At 41.8% G+C, this 6,439-nt stretch overlaps 1 pseudogene; it reads left to right on the top strand.

Annotated features, from left to right (window-relative positions):
* Positions 1-302: 302 nt before the first annotated feature.
* Positions 303-680, top strand: LOC101578979 (annotated as a pseudogene).
* The last annotated feature ends 5,759 nt before the right edge of the window (positions 681-6,439 follow it).

Raw genomic sequence — 6,439 nt, 5'->3', positions numbered from 1 at the left:
CCTGGGCTGGGACTGGTCCCACCGGCGCAGGTAGCAAGAAGCTCTCCACACACTCACCGGACCTGGGCTAGGACTGGGTCTGGGGGTTCCCGGAAGTTGGCAGAAATTCAGATTGAAATTTATGTGCTAGAATTCCAATAATATGTCCCTAGGATTGCAATTTATAAGCTCCTCCAGACTGAGATGAGGTTCAGATGGGCTCCTGTAGATCAGAGATGTGTCGCTGAACTTTTCCATTGAAAAGCTAAACTCTGACATCTTGATGGGCCTTCAGTGGTAGCCGCTGCTCTCTGGGCTCCATGATGCTGGCCAAAGACAACAAGAAGAAGAAAGATGTCAGAAAGTTGGCCAAGAATGACAAAGACCCAGTGAACGAATCTGGGGGCAAGGCCAAAAAGAAGCAGTGGTCCAAAGGCAAAGTTCGGGACAAGCTCAACAACCTGGTTCTGTTTGATAAAGCTGCTTATGACAAACTCTGTAAGGAAGTTCCCAACCATAAACTTGTAATACCTGCTGTGGTCTCTGAGAGACTGAAGATCTGTGGGTCACTGGCCAGAGCAGCCCCTCAGGAGCTCCTTAGCAAAGGGCTTATCAAGCTGGTCTCAAAACACAGAGCTCAAGTTATTTATACCGGAAATACCAAGAGTGGAGATGCCCCTGCCACTGGTAAAGATGCATGATGAATAGGCTCAACCAGGTATACATTTGGAAGAAATAAAATTTTATTATTAAATGAGAAAGAAAGAAAAGCTAAACTCTGTCTAGGTTATAAATGCACCATACTGATGTCAGTAAGCATTAGTAAACAGTGGGAAGGTGGGGGCACTGGTCTGCCCTGACGGCTGCAGTCACTGTATGCACTGTGCAGTCATTCCGCTCGCCAGTCACCATGGACCATAAGACCTATCTCTAGTAGCGAGTACTACTGGGAGGAGAGAGAGAGCTGGAGATGGGAGAAATCGACAGGTGCACTCTGCGTCCCTTTCCACCCAGTCCTTCTTCCTCCTTGCCATGCTTTGGTTTGACAGTGGCTGTGATACTTCATGATGGCTAGGGCTCCTGGTGAGTGGGCCTGAAATCAGGGCCACAGTCCCTACCAGCTTCCAGGAAAACCACTTCCTTCCTTGCTGGCCTCAGGTTGTGACAGCGTCTGCTGATGCAACCCTTAGGTAAGCATCATTTCATCTCAGGTCTCATATGCTTCCTGCCAGAACATTGACTGGTACATGTACAAGCAATAAGATGGGAACCTGATGCAGGTTGAAAAGGAACATTAAAAAATTTTTTTTTTCTGCTACTAGGGTTCAAATCCAGGGGAGCTCTACCACTGAACTATACTCCTACCTCCTTTTTTTTTTTTAATTTTCAAACAGTCTCCCAAATTGCCTAAGCCAGCCTCACATTTACAATCTTTCTTCCTTAGTCTCCAAACTTTTATCTCAAAATTTCATAGCTAACGTATCTCAATGCTTAATTCTTTTCCACAGGCAGTGCAAAAATCAACTCCTTTCAAAACAATTTATTCACTTCCCTCCATTATTCTTTAGGCAGGCCTCTGTAAAAACCTTAATTGTGGTATTAAAACCTAACTATCCTCCAAAACATTGCTTTTACCATTTGAGGACACATTGAAAGATTTCATTTTTGTATAATGCTGATAGAGGATATTATATGATACTTTGTACTCAAACCCTGGAGCAAACCTGAGACCTAGTACATTAAAATTTCTAATTAAAAAACATCAGAAGGTATCTTGTTTTCTTGTTCTGAAAACAAAACTGAGAAGATGAGCATAAATGCAAGGTACTGGAGTTTCTGGGGGGAAAATGAAAACCTGGATTTTGAAGGAGAATTATAATCATTAAAAAGAAAGACTGAAGATCATTAGATAGCATATTTAGCATCAAAGAGAGGCATCTGTAACCCATCTGTATTTAATACGTCTTTGCTTTTCTAAAGCTCTTTTCAGTTTAGAAATTGTTTTGATATATGCCGACACTCACTAATTGCCTCCCATTTGGAAGCCAGCACAGAAATTTCCTTCTAGACATCTTTCACTGAGAAGAACATAATTTTGTCACAGAGCCCAAGGCTGACATTTAGAGATTAGACATCACAAGCAGACTGGATGAACACAGTCAGTCAGTCAGTCAGTCAGTCAGTGATCCCTACTGAATTTTCTTTGTAGGGTAGATATGGTTCTCTTCATTGGGTTTAGCTATGAGCAGCACAGACACCATGATCCCTATCTTTGTGGGGCTGAAGGAAGGAGAAGCAAATAAAAGTGTAAGACAGTTACACAAATGACTGTGTCATTGTGCCCCTCAGGAAGTGTTACCCCAGGACACTGGTGATCCTGTCTCTGCACAGTTATCCAGAAAGCACCAGTGACTCTTGAGTAATTCCAGTGTCACAACTGCCCTGACATCTGTGACTTGCCTTCACCCCAGGGCATCTCATCCTTAGCCTCAGTTTTGTGTCTACCTGTTCACCCCTTCCTTCTCTCTATTGTTCCCACCTCCATTTGTCCCTGTAAGAGCCCCATGTTCTCCCTGGATATAGCAGCAGAATAAACAGCCAGTAGACTCTCCAGAAGCTAAGGAGAAATGGCTAGGAATAGGTTATAATGTTGATCTTTATTATCACACAGAAGGAAATTGTGAGATTGAATAGGTGTGTTTACCAGGAAGCCAGGGCCATCCTCAGAAAATGGAATCAGAAGATGCTGAGAGATGAAGAGCAAAGCCTTGTGCAGTAGTTGGGAAGAAGAGGCATGGGAGGGACTGAGGCCAAAATGTGCAGGGCTGAACAGGGAGGAAGATTCTAGAAATAGCACTAAATGGGCAGGGAGGACCTGGACATGCAGGGTTTTACCCTAAAAGTAGCAGAAAGCAATTAATAAGTATTTATTTCATAATGACAAATATAAATATTATTTACATTTTCTGGTCAAATTTAATGAGTATTGTTGGTCACACTTTTTTCAAAGCCCATATCTATGACATTTGTCTCTGAAGTTCTTATTCACCAAACCTGTTACATGGAACTGACAATGATTCACCGTCCACGCTGTCTTCTCTAAATTTGCTTTTCTGCAGGATGAAAACCATACAGACAAGGTGAATATATCTGAAACCCAGACACAGACTTGTCCCAGTTTGAGTCACTGTAGACCATGTACTGACACTCTCCGACTATTCCAGGGAAGAGAACATAAATGAGAGCAAAATGTGGTTCTCCTTGACTTTACTATGAAACCCAAAGAGGACTTGTAACATAAGTGAGTCTTTAAACACTCAAACGTGCACATTTTCATCTTCCTCTACACCTTTTCTCTGTGTTCACAGTGAATGCCTGTTCAGCAGGAAAAAAACCCAGTTGCTCATAGCATTCTTTCTCTAACACCTGGTCCTTCTGTTTTAACAAGGTGACTGGTTTCCACCATAACTCAGCTATTTCTCCACTTGACTGAGTCCCTCTGGACCTTCAAAATGTATGTAATATTAGCTTTCCTGCTAACACTGTGGGTTCCACCTACAGCATACCACTAATTTACGGGTGATTCTATGAAGGATGCATAGAGATTACTCCTGGTTTTGTTTCTGAATTTCTGATATACCAAGAGGTCATATAATTTGGGTATTTTAGATTATGTGTTTATCTCTACTCATGTTTCACTGATTTATAAGCACAGGTAGAGCTCTTGTATCTTCTACTGACTCCTTTCCTGGTTTCTTTTGCATTGGAGGTAACCCTAAAATGAAAAGTTTTTCCAAGTTCTTTTATTTATAGAAATAGAGCAATGGTTTCCATTTACCTTTCAAACCAAAGTCCTGTCAAAGATAACCAAATAGAAAGGGGTCATTCTGCAGCTGTAGTTAACTTGCCAAATGCTATAGAAATGCACAGAAAAGAAAGGTTTCCATGCCGAACTGATAGATTTTATATTTTATATGCACCAGTGAGGAATGTATCCGATCCTCCTAAAAATCTTTCTTGGGTTGAGAGTAGATGGGTTGTACACATCAAGTAAAAAATTACTAGTTTCATCCATTCTTAATTACATGGAGAGCTTAGAAGTTGACCACAAAGTCTTCCTCAATACCAGGCTATAGAGGAAGCAATATGTTATACTTCACGATCTAAAAAAAAAAAAAAATAGTGCTCTGAAATCCAGGTGAATGAACCTTTGCCTTGAGCTGTAGGGAGGTTCCCTTCATATCCCCACACTCGACCTTTCCTCAAGCAATGAGTGCTCTCCTATGCATAGGGGGTCTCCGTATTCAGCTTATGATAGCCCTCTGGGACCACTTTCTACATTCCAGAATTCCCCAACCAAATGGTCCTCACCTGCTTCCAGAGTCTCCAGACCATGGCTGATCATGGGGCATATATGGTCAAAGGACATGAACAAAGTCTGGACATATGGGTTGGGCGTCTGCTGATGAGCACATGAAACCCTCACAGTGGAAGATGGAGCCACCAATGGGAGGCGAAGGTTCTGGCTCCTGTCACAACATCGCACTCTGGTAGGAAACTCTGGGTTAGGACAAATAACATCTTTTTTGTTGTTGTTCACTTGATTTATAACTTGTGGATATTTACATGCATGATGTGGAGGGGCTTTGCTTATGTTTCTGCCCAAGTTGCACAACTGTGAAAGGCAGGCCTTACAAAGCACAAATCTGATCATGATACTGGCTGTTCCTCCCTGCATTGACCTGGAGCTGTGGAGACTGGTAGGTAGTGAGTCAGAGTCTGAGACCAGCTCCAGGTCCCTCCACTGATGGGACTTAGGAATCAGAGACTGAGAAAAATGCCAGCAACATAGCAGAACACCAGCCTCGGAAAACTAATCCCATCCCCCAAAGCCAGGAACAAAGGTGGGACCCCCACCCAGCACAAATCCACCTGCAATCCTGGCCACAGTACACACTCTAGGATCCAACTTGAACCTGCCACACAACTGTAGGCACTCGAAGAATCTCACTGCTTTTATTTTTCTCCATCTGGTGACTTTTCCTCTTGAAAGTTAGCTGCATAAGTGTTTTTTGTTTGGTTTTTTGCTGTTTTTTGTTTGTTTGGTTTTTGTGGTTGGGTTTGTTGTTGTTGTTGTTGTTGTTGTTGTTCTTTTGGGAAACTATTCTTTTTTGGTATTGTTTTTCCATTTATTCTCTATTTTTTTTCTCTGTTCTGTTTTGTCCTCTTTAGTTTTTCTTTCTGTATGTTTGCTGCTCCCCCCACCCCCATCCCCGGTGTGTGGTTATTTTTGCTTTCTGGTATTTTTCTTCTTTTCTTTATTTCTTTTTTTTTTACCTTCTTTTGTCTCTCATTGTGATTCAGATCTCTATATTTTCCTTTTTTAATTCTACTCATCTTCTTTCTCTCTTTCATCAACTATTTTACTTTACTTCATGATACTTTCATGTGAGTAAACATTGTCTCTTCTGTATCTGGCTTACTACAATACTGCTAGGCTTTCCTTGCCAATCTTTCTCTCTTGTGTCCTACAATTACTCAAAACTTAGATGATCATCCTATGCCCTCTGACCTTGCTCCTACTATATTTAACCTCATCCACTTCTCCACCCTATACCCTATCCATTTTAAACCACCCTACCAGAGGTAAAATTGAGGGGCTGGGGAAATGGCTCAGTAGAATAAGTGGCTTGCCTGGCAAGCGCAAGGGCCTGAGTTCAATACCTGGTTCTGTCAAAATAAATAAATAAATAAATAAAAATAAATTTTAAAAAATTTTAAAAAGTTGGTTATATTATATAACTGTAGAACTTGATCCTATAGTCAAAGATAATAGGTTACTCGTTACCACGGTTTGTTACCACCAAGTAACTAGGCTGTGCTTCAGTCTATTGTTATTGCTACTGTATTACTTTAGCTAGGATGTCATATCTGTTACAATCAGTTTTTCTCCCCTGTAATACAACACTGTGATTGTAGGGTCATAACCATCACATAGTCCAGTACCAAAGGAATGGGCCTTGAGTGAAATAAATAGAAACTATGCATTCTTAATACATTGGGAAAGGTAGGTTTTTTTTGGATAGACAAGGGCCACCTTCATCTATAAGACATCCTGGGGAACAGACACCTCCTGGGAAAGTGCTCACACTAGGGATAAAGCTATCTCATTTAAAAAATCTCCAAACATCAACAAAGAAAACAAAGTAAAATGTAAAAAGAGAGGGCTGGCCAAATAGCTCAATGGATTGAAGCACCTGCAAGCAGGCTCAGGGGCCGGGGATTCAATCCCCGGACCTCCTATACTAGACCCGCCCCTGGGGCTCACTGAGACAGCAACTGAGACTGGGCATGGTGATGTGCACCTGTAATCCCAGCTCTTGGGAGGCTGTAAACAGGCAGATCACTACAAGTCCACTCTAGTAGTGAGGCCCTGAACACCCTGTAAACCCTTCCCTAA

The sequence above is a fragment of the Octodon degus genome, unplaced genomic scaffold (genome assembly GCF_000260255.1).
Source record: "Octodon degus isolate 3935 unplaced genomic scaffold, OctDeg1.0 scaffold00016, whole genome shotgun sequence".
Taxonomy (NCBI): domain Eukaryota; kingdom Metazoa; phylum Chordata; class Mammalia; order Rodentia; family Octodontidae; genus Octodon; species Octodon degus.
The sequence above is the reverse complement of the archived record's forward strand: the minus strand, read 5'-3'. Positions and strand labels throughout refer to the sequence as shown.